Genomic DNA, 16,389 nt, shown 5'->3' with positions numbered 1-16,389 from the left:
CTAAAGCTTCCTTTTTTCTGCCAAACATGCTTGGATTGATACATCATAGAAGTGGAGCAATGTAAGGTTGGAAAAGGATTGCCTGGGACTACCCCAGACATTCAGTCCTGCTCTTCAGAGTCCCTGAGATTGAATCCCAGCAGTATCACACTGGTTGTTCACAGATCTTTAGCCACCATCCCACATTCCTGCTCTCTTCCCTGCTGCCTCTGATATAGAGACCCTGCTCATGAGTCCATGCTTTGCACTTTCTGCTTCTGCAATTCACTCTGTTTCTGTTGCCCTGATGGGTCCTCTGGTCCTCTCTGATGAATGGTGCCCCATCCTGTTCAGCATTAGTGACCCTGTGCCACTTCATATTACTGACAAAAGTCTTAAGCTTGGACCACGTTCTTGTGTCCAGGTGAACAATGAAAGAGTTGGATTGCATTGGTTTCCAAACACACTCCTGAAGAACATTGCTGATAACTTCACTCCTCCTGGCTCCCTGTAACACGTTCACCTGCTCCCCACACTAATTCCCGTGTGAAAACCTCTCCCCTCATTACAAAAATAGGGGCAATTACATTTCAGCAATGCTCAAGGCACATTAAGTTATTCACAGAAAGCCTAGTAAACAAGTCCTCAGTAAAATATTCTGGGTTTAAAAATGCAGGTTTTTGCTTTTGACAGAAGTAATAATTAAGGCAAGACCTCCTCTTCTGTTCTAGGGTGAGGCTGTTGCACAGATTATTGTCTGAAATATTTTAAATTAAAAATCAGACGATGCAAACTTAGGATGTATAAATGTAATTTTTTTCTTGTTTTCTGGTGCACTCTAAAATGACAAGCTGAGCTACACCCACTCACTAACATTAAGAATAACAGTAAGAATAATGCATTCTTAAATGCATAATGGCAATAGCAAATAAGATGCAAATAATAAAAAGAAAAGACTAGTTAGAAAATACTAAATGCAGTATATTTTTTAAAAGTTTGATTTTGGTAAAAAAATACTGTTCTGCTGTTGTACAGCTACCAAGTATGACTTGTAAGTTAAATAACACCTTGTAAATTCTATAGCAGATATTTATTGCAATTTCTCCCATCCTCTATTTCTCACTCTCTTTGTAAGTCTTGGAAATAAATTGTGTTAGTAAACCGTGTGAGAATTTTGAAACAGCTAATCTTCACAGGATATTATGGTCATAAATTACCTTTAAAAATATTGGGGCAGTGATCTGGCTTGCAATACATTATGCAGTTATCAGGAACTACCTCCAGAAGATGTTATTAATGAGAGGAAAAAGCAGCAGTCAATGAGTTTTTCTGATACTGATCATTGTTAATACCAAATCACAAAATTTCTTCAATGAATTTTCAGGGAAAAAAAAAAGCAAGTAGGATATTTGATTCCTGCCAGCCATGATATAAAAAGAAATGTATTTTGCATGCAGAACTATTGTATCTCTGAAAATTGCCACCAAATTGTCACTGGAAACATCAAATCATCTTTTTGTTCAGTTTTGTATTTATTTACCAAACCACTTATGGATGTCTACAATCAACAGCCTTTTCTTAAATCATCTGAAAATGCCATTCAGTGAAATTCTCAGATAATTTCCTATTAAAAGACAAAAAGGCAGCTTTATAGTTAGAAAGCAATAGATTTATAGATGAGTATGAAACTTGGCAGGCTCTGAATATGAGACAGAAATAGGGAGCTGACTTTTGTGGGTACTCCTTTCCTTGTGCCTAAAGATATCTCTCCCTATCTTTCAGAAACATTGCTTAAGGCTTTTCCCTGACAGACAGGGTGGCTCTGAGCAGAGCCCAGCTGAAAAACAGGGTCCAAATCAACAGATCCCAGCCTTCCTCTTGTCAAGTGGTCCACAGGTTTCCCTTACCAGCCTTCTTCTCTTCCAGTTCTTTATTATTTTCACATTGTGCCCCTTCACACAGTGCTTTGTTAAGCAAAACAAACTCTACTGCTCCTGATATGTTTATCCTCCCGTTTTTACGGACCTCTCTTCTGTGACTGGTAAAAGATGACACCTTTGGTGACTTGATGCTGAGAGGGCTTTAACTTAATATACTTAAGGAAACAGAGACAGACGGCCTTTATTCAGGCAAATTAAGACTTTAACATAGGTCACTTCTAGATGTAGGACTTCATGGGTGCCTTGGCCAGCTCAGCATCACCTCACCAGGTCCCTGGGTGTGCTCACAGCCAGAGCCAGAAACATCCTCTCTGCAGTGCCTGGGATCTGCAGGGCTCCAAAGCTCTACTCAGGGCAGGCTTCACCAGAAATTGAGTGAATGCAGTGAAAATGGGTGAATGCAAGGCTTTTCACACCACACAGTGAAATCATACACCATTCATTTATTTGACAAAAGGGAGGGGCTCCAGCTCACAGATTAGCACAACCGAAGTTACCAATTCAGGTGGCCAAATTCAGAGGCGTGAAGCTGAGCATTGTGAAGCTGGCCACAGGGAGCAGAAGCCACAGACAGGAGCAGGGCAAAAGCCACAGCAATGAGCCACCCTCCTACTCTCCACACCGCTCCCAGACCTTGGTGAGAAGCACACCAGGGCACACTGCAGTGATCAGGCACTCTCACACAGTTCCCCTGGTGAAAGGCTGGGTTTGGGTTTGACAGGGCAGCCTCAGTGTGAAGACTCAGCAGCTGCTGAGCCTCAAAGGAGAAATGAGGACGGATGTGGTTGTGTGCAAGTTTTAGGTGCTGTGTTCGTGTGATCAGGAGCAGAGGGCAAGTCTAGAAGCCAGAAAGGGGTTGTCACCAGCCCCAGGTGTTTGAATCCCTGCCTTGGATTAGGGTGGGCTGGTAAGACCCCTTTGCTTGCTCTGGGCTTATGGATTTGTGTAAATCCTAACCTTGATCTTCATTTTATTATCACATTTGGGATAAACAAAGAACAATTCAGAGATCTGCAAGTATCTTTGAAATAAGTAATTTTTAATCACTTCCTCCTTGATTTGATACAAAGACAGTGTCTCTGTGGACTGATGGCTTTCTCTGAACTCAAGCTCACAGCAGCAGAGAAGTGCAGCCTCCTCTCTTCCTCTGGCAGCTGAAAGGAGATATTTGCAAGTGTGTGCTGTGGAGAGCAGAGTCACTTCCTTACCATGTTTGGCCAGAGAAAGAGTTTGCACCAAACACGGAAGCACTCATCATTGTGTAGTTCAGGAAAATATTTCAAGCATCTCTTTTGCCTTCCTGCCCTTTTTTTTTTTTCTTTTGGTAAAGGAAGGTGCATGTGCTGCTGTGTTATATTGTTTGAAAACAGAAGGCTGAGCCGACTCAGACTTGTCTCAAGAGTTTTATTTGACAAAGTAGGATTCTGCAACTGAACTGGAACTGGCTAAAATGCAGTGCAAGGATCAAAGCACCTTGCATGTCCCTGCCTAAGTGAAGTTATACCACAACTGATTTAAAAAACAGCTAGGGTACGAAAGAGATGAACATGGGGCAGGAAAGCAGGTACCACTGAGTAAAAGGAGTGCTTTAAAAAACTGTTGTTACAGTACTTTACATGAAAATTAAATGAAAATGCAGTTATTTTCAAGTAAGCTCTGCTGGGATGTGTGCTTCGAGCTGGGCATTAATTTTAAATGCTATCAAAGCTGTTACTTATGGCATTTTTTTTGTCTGTCTCATAAAAGATCAGCGTCTCAAAGAATTCCTATTAGACTCCCACCTTGGGCAGAGTGCAGGTGAGTGTCTCTTGGTGCAAGCAGCACCCATGACTGCTCAAGAGCACCCTGGGGCCCAGGTGTCCTCACTCACTGCTGAGGCAGGGGAAGGTAGGGCAAGTTCCTCCACCACATCTCTCTCTGGGTTTTCCAGTGTGAAAGAGCTCAGTAGGTGCACTCAGAGTTGAAAACTCGGTGCTCCGGGTTTGTCTGGTGCCACTGAGGAAGTGGTGTGAGCCACAACAGGCCTCAGAATGAACTGTAGGGGTCTAAGTAAGGCTGAAGGGTGCCAAAGGGGCTACCAGGTAATGTCCCACAGGCTGCCTAGGAGGGGATGCCTCTCTTATCCTGGAGGATGCCCACACACCTCCTGTTACCCCACGAATGCCACAAGCAATTCCTCCAGCAGAACACCGTGCCAGCATGACTGATTTGCAGGAAATTGGTAGTTTTGCTTTCAACACACCTTACCCTAGCAGAAGGACAAGCAAGCGGGGAGAATGATCTGATAGCAATGTGCCCAAGGCATGTGGCCTTTTTGCTCAGCTGCCTTGTGCTGGGCTGTGTACAGCCTCCCTTTGCACAGCCCTACAGCTGCAGCAGGAAGTCTGCAGCAGGAGGAAATCCCTTGCTTTCCCCAGGACATGTGCTTGGGTTTTCTTCCTCTCACAGGATGGAGGCTTCAGAGGGTGTGCATGCTGCATTTCTCATTTCAAAATTCTGAGGGAATTCTCTTCTATAGGACTGGTTATGGCCTTGTCATGGGATCGTGGTGCTCCCTCCCAGGCACATAAGCAGTGCTGGTGAGAGCAGCCATGGGAGCAGGATTCCCAGAGAAACATTCTCCCTTGATTACTGTTCAGCAGAGCCTTGCATTGCACTGACACACCACAGCACAGGGAGTCAGAAAAATCCCTCTATCTGGGAAAGCAGTTGATCCAACCTCTACCAGGGGAAACCTTTCAAAGGCAATTGAAATTAAAAAAGAAACATTCTTCATTATTAGTAATGATAGCAGCAGCAGCAGCAGCAGATTGCATTCATCATTCTCTGCATTGAAAAGCTTTTAGCCTCATCTGCCTTAGTTTTTAAATTAACAGCATCTGGGAAATTAAAGCTTATTGATTTCCCTGGGTTTCATCCCATTCCTTGGGATTCAACAGGGGCATATCATCACTCTCTGACTGCAGCTGATTTGTAGAGCAAGGCTGGTGGTTCTCCTCCTCTGCAGATGTTCATGGGCTTCCTCAGAGGCCACGTGCAGAGCTCCAGAGCCCTGCCCAAGCTGTTGCAAGAGACCAAAGATGTGCCTTCAGGAAGAAAGTGTAAGGATTGTCCTCTCCAAATTCCTGGAATGAGAAGGACCAGAGGAAAGATCTTTCTCTAATTATTGCTGATCTTAAATAAGGACAACATTTTCTGGCAAACTTTTAATCCTGAGAAAATCCTGAATTCTTCATTCTTCCTAGTAGCAGTCTACAGAGAAAGGTTATTCCTGTACCAAATCCAGGAGTTTCCAGCCACTTTGGAGCTGACTCCTTCCTCTATTCCCAGCTGGCTGCTATCCTGCTCTGAAATCCCAAACATTTTCACAGGATGAAAATAAAGATTCCATCTGCTCACAAACCTCTGTGGCACCTCATGGCAGGGAGAAGTGCACAGCTGATGGAAGGGACAGGACACCCTGAGTGCTGCCTGTAGTTACTACACTGGTTAATACCCTTTGTAGTTAAAAGTAGTGCTGCCTGTAGTATTAGCCCCTGCATCTATGATCATTTGCCACCTCACCTTTGCCACTCGGAGGCTCAGTCTAGCCTTCTGCCTCACCCAGTGTAGCCCCAGCCTCTTAAATTCATGCCCAGTTTCCCCTCCTCTTCCTGTTTTTGTGCACATTCTCTCCTTGTTTCCTGTCACACCTCAGTGCTCCCTGTGCTTGAGAACAGAACTCTTGACAAATGTCACGGGCAGTTACTACTGTGAGCATGAGACAGCTGAGGTTAACCATCAACCTCTGTTTGCATGCCATAAGCACCTAAAAGATGAGCAGCAGCATTTTCAGGGACAAAATGTTAAAAGCAAAGACTTTTTGGTGTCAGTGGCACCTCCCAGTCCTGTGATCACCTCAGGGGTGGCTCAAAGCCTGGTCCTGACCACTGCACCCATGGAGGTTTTCCAGTGGAATTAAAGAGTAAAGGGATCCGGGAGCACCAGGTACAGCCGTGTGTTATTTGTGTTGTCTTTTGCTTTCACTTTATGGTATCAAATATTACTCAGTTTATTGCTTGGTAGACTGATGGTCACTGCGTGGCAGCTGGTGACTCAGAGCCAGCACCCTGTCTGTGACAGTGCCATGGTGACCCAAGCCTACACCCACGGGCTCAGGGGTCAAACTGACATGTGGGGAAGGTGGGAGGGAAAACCTTGCTGGGTAGAAGCTATGACATTCACTGAGCAGCTACTTCTTAACCTCTGATTCATCCTGAAAGCAGTGCTGGTGGAGCCCACAGCGCTCACACAGCCGCCTGCCCAGGCAGATGTCAGCCCCTCACCCCTGCAATAAATGGGGTGAAGTAGAAGTTCTTCCAGACAAGAAAAGCCTCACGACTCATGTCACTAAATACAGCCAATGAGCCAAATTTCTTCCTTGTCTTCCTGACTCCTATCCAGCAGAAGAACTCTTGAAGCAGACGGCCAGAAGCAGTGGCTGGGTTTAAGGTGTTGCTGAATGATGTGCCTGAAGAAACTGGCAGAAACTGCTCCAAGGTCCCTTAAATTTCCCATGACTCATGTATCTATGAAGTCATGCCCCATTCCTGTTTATTTTTTTTATCATTCTTTATATTATCTGATACTGTGTCCGCTCTACTGTTTTATTAGACTTCCAGGTCAAGAGTTGTGAACTTATATGTCATTGTCATGTGCAAAAAAATTGTCTTGTGCCAGCTTGACAGCAAAAAATTTTGGTTTTCAGTGAGGATTTCAATATTATTTGCAACATATGTAGTTCTCCAGATGTCTGAATGCTTATAGAGTCAATACAGGCTTCCAGCACTTATAATGAACAGATTATATGTGTTTTTCTCCCAGCGTGTCCAAAGTTCCCTCTTCATGGCCTCTGACTCCATTATTTCATGTCTTTCTCATATGTGAACTCTTAAACCTGATACTTAAACATTAGCCTGGCTGAGATAGTATTTTTGGTTTATGTTTTATTCTGCATAGCTCTGGAAAACAGGACTGGAGAGAGTTTTGAGAGGTCATGAGAGAGAAAAAGAGAGAGAGAGAGAGAGAGACAGAGAGAGAGAGAGAGAGAGAGAGAGAGAGAGAGAGAGAGAGAGAGAGAGTAAATTCCAGGGAAATGTCTCTTAAATTACAATCAAATGGTAAGTGACTCTGCAAGCTCACAGCATTCTGGGTTCTGGGACAAGGATGTCTGCAGAAAGAAATAGGTCAAAGACAGTGGCTGATATGGGTACAAGCTTAGGTTTGTGGCCTCCAGCAGGAAAGGGTGTCTTTAGCTTCTTGGGTATGTGAGGCCTTTGGTGGATCTTCTCTGTTTCAGACATCAGAGTCAAAAGGAAGTCCCTGGCACTGGCAGTGAATTGATGGTCAACATGGGACTGCATGGGGGGAAAATTATGCTAAAGCATTGGGTAAGAAGGTTGAAATGCAAGTAATACGTGTGTTTGCCTTAATATTTTCACAAGCTTTTAAATGCTGAAAGTTGAAGAAATGCTGAGTTGTTTGAGGCTGGTGTACCCACAGTCATTGCAGGAGGGTACAGTCACACATAACAAGATATGAACAGAGCTGCAGTTGTTATGTGACTGAGTATTGCCTGCCTAGTGCAAATAATGCCAAAGCAGTCACCACATTGCCAATATTCATCTCACTGCCTGGGGAAAAGGAATGACTGGCAAACCACAACCAAGTAATCACTTGTAGTAACAAGAACCACTACAGCACTGATCTGAGCAGATAGAGCTAGTCTAGTAACACCTGGTTAAAGAGCAGGGAAATAGTTCATGCCATGATGATCCTATGACATAAATTATGTATGGCTTCAGCTGCTCTGTGCTCATGCTATCCCCTAGCATGCAGCTGCTTGTTTCCTGCCTTCATGCCATGTGCTAAATTATTACTATCAAATAATTTAGTTTGCAAGGGAGGTCTGCAGGTCCTCTGCTCCTACACTTCACCCAAAGTAGAGCCCAGCTTGCATTTGGATGCTCTGAGCCCCTGGAACTTCAAGGATCTCCAGTGATGGAGGTCTCCTCTGCTTCCAATATTGACTATCCTGATTATCATCAGCTTTCTTCTAATATACAGCAGTTGTAGGTGGAAACTTGTAGCTAGAAAGACTAGTTGTATTTCTCTATAACGTCTCATAAAGGCTGGGTTTGCTCCAAGCTGCACAAGCCCACAGGCTTTCCTCTTATATGATATGCTCTAGTCCCTAGTTGCTCTCCACTGAACTTGCTCCCATATGTCAGTGAGCTTATTGTACTTAGGAGCCCCCAAAACATTTTCCCAGCTGTAGTTTCTAACCCTGAATTGTTTTCAAGCTTGTAAGATCAAGAATGATTAATCTATTTATTTAAAGGAAATAAAAGAAAAAGTCATATAAGGGCACAATCCCTGGGCTGTCTCTGTGTTTAGCATTAGACAGATGGCTCACATTCCACCTGAGTCTCTGGAGGCAGATGCAGCCCAGATCTAAATGGGGGCTGCTCAGCTGTGGCCATGTCAAATGCTGACCATATGTCACAATGGATAGTGGCAAGGGGAAGAGGGGAAAATACAGCTTCACAGTCCTGCTCAAACATCCTGAAAATCAGCACCAGAGTCTCTTGTACTGTCACCTGTTTGCTGTAGATCTTAGAAAGACAAATAAATTTTCTGTCATCAGCTGTCAGGTAAATAAGTTTCCTCAAAGGATGAAAGTCACAATACATAGCATCTCCAAATGGCTTGTTCTGGAGTAAAATCACCTTCACATGGGACCACAGAAGCAGAGAAGTGCCACTGGCCACTTATAAAGCACAAACTTAATTTGGAGGTATGGATGCAAGCAGTAGCCCAAACAGAGGTGAGTACTGGAGGATGGGAGAGATGGCAGCAGCTACATACAGTCTAGAGTAATGGAAAAAACTTAGTGTCTGTCTTTTAAAAGAAAATGTTTCTCGCTGTTGACTGTATGGAGAACCTCAGCTCTGTACTCACCGCCCTGCCTAAGAGTTAGTCCCCTCTCCTCAGCTAAATTAAATGCTGGGCCTTCACCCAGTCATTCCAATAGCATCACTCAAGATGCATCCTAGGGTCCCATTTCTAAAATGCTACACAGCAAACACATAATAATACAATCAGTACACAAAAATAATGCAAAAATCATCATCACATCAATATTGATGAGCTCCATATTAGTTTACTACTTGAATAGCACACCAAAAAAAAAATTGTTTTCAAAGTACACAACTGTAGGCGTCAATGTCTGTGAAATATACCCAGATGTCTGGACAAATGTATTGGAAAAAAGTACATTTGGAATGTCCCACAGACTTACATGATTATGTTTGACAGACCTTTGTGATGCCTATCAGGATTCAGAGTCCATTAATGTGTTTCAGTTTCAGGGCACTCAGACTCATGCAGTCTTAGCAGACAGCAAGAAAATTTTAAACTGAGCTGGACAAACATCTAAAAATAAAAAGCAATGGCTCTAAAAACAGTGTTTTATATATCTGCCACAAATAATGGCCAGCAGTTGTACCACAGAAACGACCATCATATCAGTGCTGCCCTGGTGGTGGTCCAAAAATAATCGTACCATTGCTAGGCATGACTCAAGAACAAAGAATTACTTTTGTAGCTGGAAAGAACCAAAGGGCACCACATCCATCTGCTTGCCTGGGGCAGGCTCGCTCGCTGCTCAGCATGAGAGGCGCAGTGTGGAACCCCAGCCCCGCAGCTCGCACCGCCCGCGCTGCCCCGGCAGGTCCGGGCGCTGCGCGTCCTGCGCTCCGCTCCGCGCGGTCACCGCGGGTCACCGAGTGTCACCGCGTGTCACCACCGAGTGTCACCGAGTGTCACCGAGTGTCACCGCGTGTCACCACCGAGTGTCACCGCGGGTCACCGAGTCCCGCGGGCTGCGTGGGACGGCACCGGGAGCGCTGCTCGGAGGGTGCCAGTGACACATTCGGCAGCCCCGAGAGGGTGCACAGCACGCCCAGCCGCGCCGTCCTGGGGGCAGAGCCTCCTTCCCAAAGGCTCTGCTTCCCTGCCGAGTGCAACCCTGCACGGCGGCAAGGAAGGGCACGGCAAAGCTGGAAGGAACAGTCTAAAGGCAAGGGAACAAATAGCTGCTGAAACTGGAATTAGTGTCTTGGTGGGAGGTGGAGAACAAATCTGTCATACTTAGCCTCTCTTTCAGCTGTCGCAGAGCAGACATTACAGCTAACAATGAACCCAGCAGGTAGCATATAGGAACAATATGGGCTCGGGGAGCAGCCCTCTCCCCTCGCTGCTGCTTTTTATAAGTACCCTTACGTAAGCACACTCATTATTTATTCAAGACTAGAATCCCAGATTCTTCATCTTAACAATAGAACAAAATTCTTGCTGAGTGTTTAGCACCTTCAGAGAACAAAGTAAGGAGGAAAGAGGAACCTCCCATCCAGCTGACATGGAAAGATGCAGTAGCACTGCAGGCACATCGGCTTCACAGGGCTTCCAGCTCCTGTTCCTGCTGGAGAGCCCCAATCCTTCTCGCCCTGCTTCCCTCCCACACCTGACAGAATCAATTCCAGCTGTTATGGAGACACCTATCTCTTGCCTCAGCTACTGAGAACAAAACTGATAGGAAAGCTTCACGTGAAAACTCACCAAAAATGGGAATACACGGGCTGTTTTTTGTCAGAAGTAACACAATGATGTCATAAATTACCTGGGAGTTTTGCTAACTGTGAGCAAAGGGGAAAAGCAGAAGGGATCTGAGAATGCCCTATAATAAAAAAATGAGCTGAGCATCTCACTAATAGACAAAAAATTGACCTAGCTACACACTGAAAAAAAACCCTATATTGAATTACCTACTGAAAGAGGTGATGTTTATTTCCCAAGCCACCATAAAACCTACAGATCACACTGCACCTGAAAGTGTGGCAGACCCTATAGGATCTGTTTTTTAAAATTTGTCCTGAGCCCAATTTTTAAGGGCCCAGTCCTTTAAGGATGACTTCACATAACAACTGGAGCTACTACCAAAAGAGGAGGTTTCAATTCATACATGTGTCCAAATGAAGTGTATGCTTTTGGAGATCTGTGCATACTAATTGATTTCCAAAAGCTGACATAAATGTAATGTAGAAGATAGTCCAGGTACCAGTTTGTACTCTAGACAAGAGAAGTGGCAGCATAATAAAGATTTTTTTTTTTTTTAAGAAACACCAGTTCTTGATGTTGTTAGCACTCTGAGCACATTTCCTAATTACAGGATGTGCACTACAGTCCCTTCCCTCAGTCTGTTTGCGTGGGTGCTCTGGGATGCTTCACTTTCAGCACTGGAGTCTCTCTTTACAGATTAACACAAAGGAGCAGAGTGTGAAACACTGTAAATCAGGAAGCATATGGGAATAAACTCAAGGAGTGTAAGACAAAGTAGGAGGAAAACCATATTCATAAAGGCAATAGGGCTAGGCAAATGTTACACTGGGTATATAAGGCTATGTATTACCCTATAAATGCTTCACATAACTATGTATTCCATACTCAGAACTTTTAGTACTCTGTGGAGATTACATACATATGATCCTACATACAGCACTCACTCAACATATGAAATATTCCTGCTAAAACAATTGCACAAGATCTAGGGGAAAAAGCCAAATAAAACTATCAGTTAGATCCTTTTGTATGGGAGATCCGCCATTCACACATTTTAATGTTTTTTTAAGTTACTGGAAGAAAATCAAGACAACAAGAAGTTAATGACAGTAACAGACATTGATATTTGGTTCATTTCATGGGGGATTTATTAGAGACAGATTTTATAATGTGTTTACTAAGATTGCTTTCCCTAAAGTGGACTAAGCTTTTATACTTTGACCCTGAACTTTAAAGTCATAATCAACCAAATAATATCCATAAATGGCACTTTTCTTAAGAGGAAACAAGGCACTGTCCTGCCGCAAATTTAATCTTCTAAATGATGGAAATTCCAGCTAATATTTACACCTGTTGAAATTATACCAAGAAAATAATTCAGAGAATACTGCATAAGAAAGGTGTACATTTGTATGGTACAAGCTCCACTATTGCTCTAAAATGACTGAATGTTTACCATTAAGGTAAACTAACCAGAAGACCCAGAAGAGGGTAAGTGAGAAAATAGAGGTGAAATTAGAGGCTTGTAAAATGGGACTGAAAAGGGGCAGTTATTAATTTCCAGCCCTATTAATTTGTTGCTGAAATATGACTTCCTACTGCGAAACAGAATCACTGGTCACAACTGAGAAAAGAATTAAAAATATCATCATAATAAAACCATTTCATTTAATTTTCATTTAATCCTCATATATTCATACCTGCTTTCTGAAGGTGGTAAAGTATGCACATTCTTGTCAATTTAGCTACTGACTGAGTTAAAAATGTGGGGTTTTTAACAAAATTGTCTCAAGGGATAATGCATGTTTGATTGAATTGTCTGAAAAGCAAAGAAGAATTATAGTAGGACCTAGAGGAAATAGAAGGTGGCATCTTATGTGTCTGTTGAGTTCTTAACTTTTGTCTAGCTCCAGAGAAACCTGGAACTATAAATTAAATACTTCTCTAAGCAATGATAGTACAGCCTCAGGCTGCCTCCTGATTTTGGTGAGTGTGTTGTGGGTTGCTGAGGGATGAGGAAGAAAAAAGGACTGCTCTTGAACGAGGACCAGCTTCCTCAATCTTGAGAGACAGAGATGGTGATGAGGAGTGTGGATGGTGGTTATTCCCTCCAAAGGAATGTTCTTTTGCTTCTTCTGTAGAAAAGTCTGTTTGTGTAGGCACCTTTCTTTCCCTAACCAAATCTAGCAATATCAGGCAGTAAATGATGTGTCAAGACTAGGTGTGGATATAAATTTACAGTTCCTCCGAGCTCAATTTGCAGAGGCATCCATGCTCTCAGTCCAGCTGAGTATTTGAAATGGAACCTGCAAAAAAAGAGAGTGCAGTGACAGACTCTTGTTTTAAGGGAATCCACATCATCTCTCTTAGGCTGGTTTGGTGATCTAATTTTTTTTGTACAATTTGAAAGACCAAAACCAGCAGACAAGTTCCCTGTTAACGTCAACGGAGATGTCTGAAGTAGCTAGCTGCATATCTTCTTGTTTGTTGAGATAAAACTGAAGCATATTTTAACATAAAAAATATTTGTCAGCTGGGTCAAATACATAGTAACTCTCAAAACACTACCAAGAATGGGAGACGCAAATTAAGAGACAGTTTTTGTCTTTATATATAATTTGTCCTAAATGTATAGTGTACACTAATAAATGTGATCCTGGAAACTTACACTGGAGGTATTGATTGCACTATTGAGTGCTGTAATGCTTGAATGTTCCGAAGGGCAAAAGTATCTTTGACTACCTCACTGGAAATACTGTTTTGCATATTAGGAACGAAAGTCTGCATGTGATATGCCCCTTCTGGGCAAGAAAAAACCTGTGGATAAATTATGCTGGATTTGTAAAAATGGCTTCACTAGTGTCAAATGCAAGAATAGTGGCTGAAGGCAGCAGACCATCACCAGATTAAAAATCTATACTCTGCATCTATGGAAGAAAAAATCTATGAGGGCCCACTAACATACATTCATACCACAAAGGATAATTTCTCATACTTCATTACATCTGTTGAAAGAATTTAGTGTATAGGGCTGGAATTCAGCATGGTGTTATAAATAATTCACATAGGCAAAGACCAAAGCACAGGCCTTGATCACATAATAAATTGATTTATCTGCACAGAGAGCAACTGCCAAATCTTTGTTCATTGCTGTGGTGCTTACTCCAGTGATTAGTTCCACTAGTTACTGCCACCTTTTCTCAGCCTGCAGCATCCCCACACCATAAAAATCCTCCACACAGGAGTGGACAAGAGCGTAAACTGCTAGTGATTGCTTCATAATCATAAGCTTGTATTACTTTGTTGTCTCGGGTGGCCCATTTTCTTTTAAGTACAATAACATTTTAGAAAGATACCATGCCTGAAGACACATGTGATTAAGATGTCCATAATACAGCACTGATCTAAGCTATATTACTTCTGTAAAAATATCAGTAAAAAGGAATTTTAAAACATGTTAACTACTGCATGGTACTCCAGTTTCTTATCTGCCTTTAATTCTGCATGCATATTTGGATACTGTTCTGACTGAAGGATGATGAGTGAGATGTTCTGTTCCAGGAGAACCAGTGCTCTGGGTAGTCCCATCCTTGCTGTCTCTGGGCCAGCAGCAATTAACAAAAACAACAAAATTTTCAAGATCACTCGCCAGAGCTGGGCATGAGGGGATGACCCTCTCCCCCTGCTCTCTTCTAAAGTGCTGCACAGAAGAAAGGTGCCAAGGAGCAGGCTCCAGCTGAGACTTGCTGAGTCCCTGAGCATACCCAACTGAAGTCGTGGCCACCCTTCCCATCACCTGTGACTCCATTCTGTCACCTGTACTGGGCTGGACTCTCACAAAGTCCTGCAGAAACAGCAGTGGTCTTGGCTACCGAGCAAGGCAGTGATCAGGGCAGAAAGGCCTTGACCAGACAGTAAAGCCTTTTTCTCTCAGCATTTGGAAACACACTCTGACACGGCCGGTAGAATCCCAGCTAGCTCTGTCTCCCGGCTGTGCCAGGGGCTGTTCCCAAATCTGCCTGCAGGTTCATGTAAGGGTGCAGAACAAGGCTGTTCTTCTACAGCAAACAGGTGTCTAGACTTCAGAGCAAGGACTAGAAGAGACTCTTTTTCGTACGATTTCTTGGAGACCTTTTTTCCCCAAGAGGGGGGCACGAAAAGGAGCCAGGAACAAAGCCCACGTCCACTTTTAAACCCAAGGGGTGAGGGGTGTGGAACAAGCAGGTGATTGGTCTCAGGACAGATGGACAGGGGTTTTTCCATAGCATAGGGCAGGGTCAGGGGAGAGATGGACAGCTGACCAAAGCCTCTAGGGACAGGGCAGGGGTAGGAGAGGTACAAAAATGGGGACATGCCTGGACAGCACATGATGCATAGAGCGGGGGGAAACAGGGAAGAATCATTGAGATACAGAACTCAAAACAGCCTAACAAAAACCCACCACCACAACACTCCATTTGGAAAATTCATTTTTGCTTGTGTGTGTATGTTTATGTGTGTGTGTATGTTTGTGTGTGTGTGCACTGTAAACAAAAGGTCCTCACGTTCATTTGGGCCAGTTTTGCATCCAGCTGAATCCTGACTGACAGCAAAGCTGTCTCCTCTCCCTGCTGACTCCAAAGAGAAGCAGCAGTGACTCACTGGTCCTCACATGGAGATTTCACACGTTTGCCTTAGCATATATGCCAGTTCCACTACCTCCAGCCTGTTTAGCTTACGGCACTGCTGACTAGAAGGACGTACAGCATCTCCACATCCCTGCTGTGCAACATAAGGATAGGGTGCTGATATGAAATGTAATTGATTTCACTGGCACAGCCCATCCTGCAGATCACAGGGAATAATCTCAAATAATTTAAAGGGATCAGGAATCTGCTATTAAATTGCAACTATTAATATGTGATATTGCTTTTTCAAACACCCCAGTGAACTATTTGCAATGGCTTCCTTTCTTTCTTTGTAACTTCAGCCTCCTTCTTTCTTTCTCCTTCCATTTATATCCTTCAAATATACTTATCTGAGCACTCCTGAGGATGACATGTAGGAAAAAGAGCTATACCAAGACATAATTACACTGGCATAGCTAGCAGAAAAGACCTAGATGTTTCAAATGTCAGTAGATCTGAAGATGTGTGGGCAGGATTTACAACACTGGTATGTTGCCACTGGTAACTGACTGCATTTTTAACCTTCCCACTGCTGGCTAGCAGTGTGAAAAAGGATAAGTCTAGGAATTTAGCACTAGAAATAAACAAGCTCATTACAACCCTCTCAAATTTATTGTTTTGAAGCTAAGAAAACAAGAGGAAGGATTGTGTAAATGTTAGAGAGGAGCTCTTTCTTCCTAATAGGCAGCCTACACAGCACATAACCCTTCCAGTTTGCTGGCATGCAGCTGTTTCCTCTGCTGGATCAGCCTTGAGGACCAGTTTTGGTCACTCTATATAGATGGGAAAGGAAAGAGTGAAGCATTTGCTGGCAGTGTTTCAAAGGCACAGCCATCTCAGGCAAAAGGTACTTGATAGAGTCAAAAAGTTTGCAGAAGTCTGCTGAGAGTGAGCAATTTGGAGACACCAAGCAACCTAACAGACCATTAGATGATACAGTGGAGTCAGACATATGATCTGAAGCAGGGAGTAGTTCCTGACAGGGGTCACAGCTTGGGTTTGATGAATGAGCACCAAGGAGGAGACCAAACATCTTGGGCACATAATGGTGGTATTATTAGGGTGCTTATCTAGGTGAAGGAGAACAAATTTAGGGCAGGATCCAATGAAAAATAAGCATATGTGAAAGGAGACAGTGGGAAGAG

Source organism: Prinia subflava, chromosome 3, assembly GCF_021018805.1.
Source record: "Prinia subflava isolate CZ2003 ecotype Zambia chromosome 3, Cam_Psub_1.2, whole genome shotgun sequence".
NCBI lineage: Eukaryota > Metazoa > Chordata > Aves > Passeriformes > Cisticolidae > Prinia > Prinia subflava.
Note: the sequence above shows the minus strand (reverse complement) of the source record.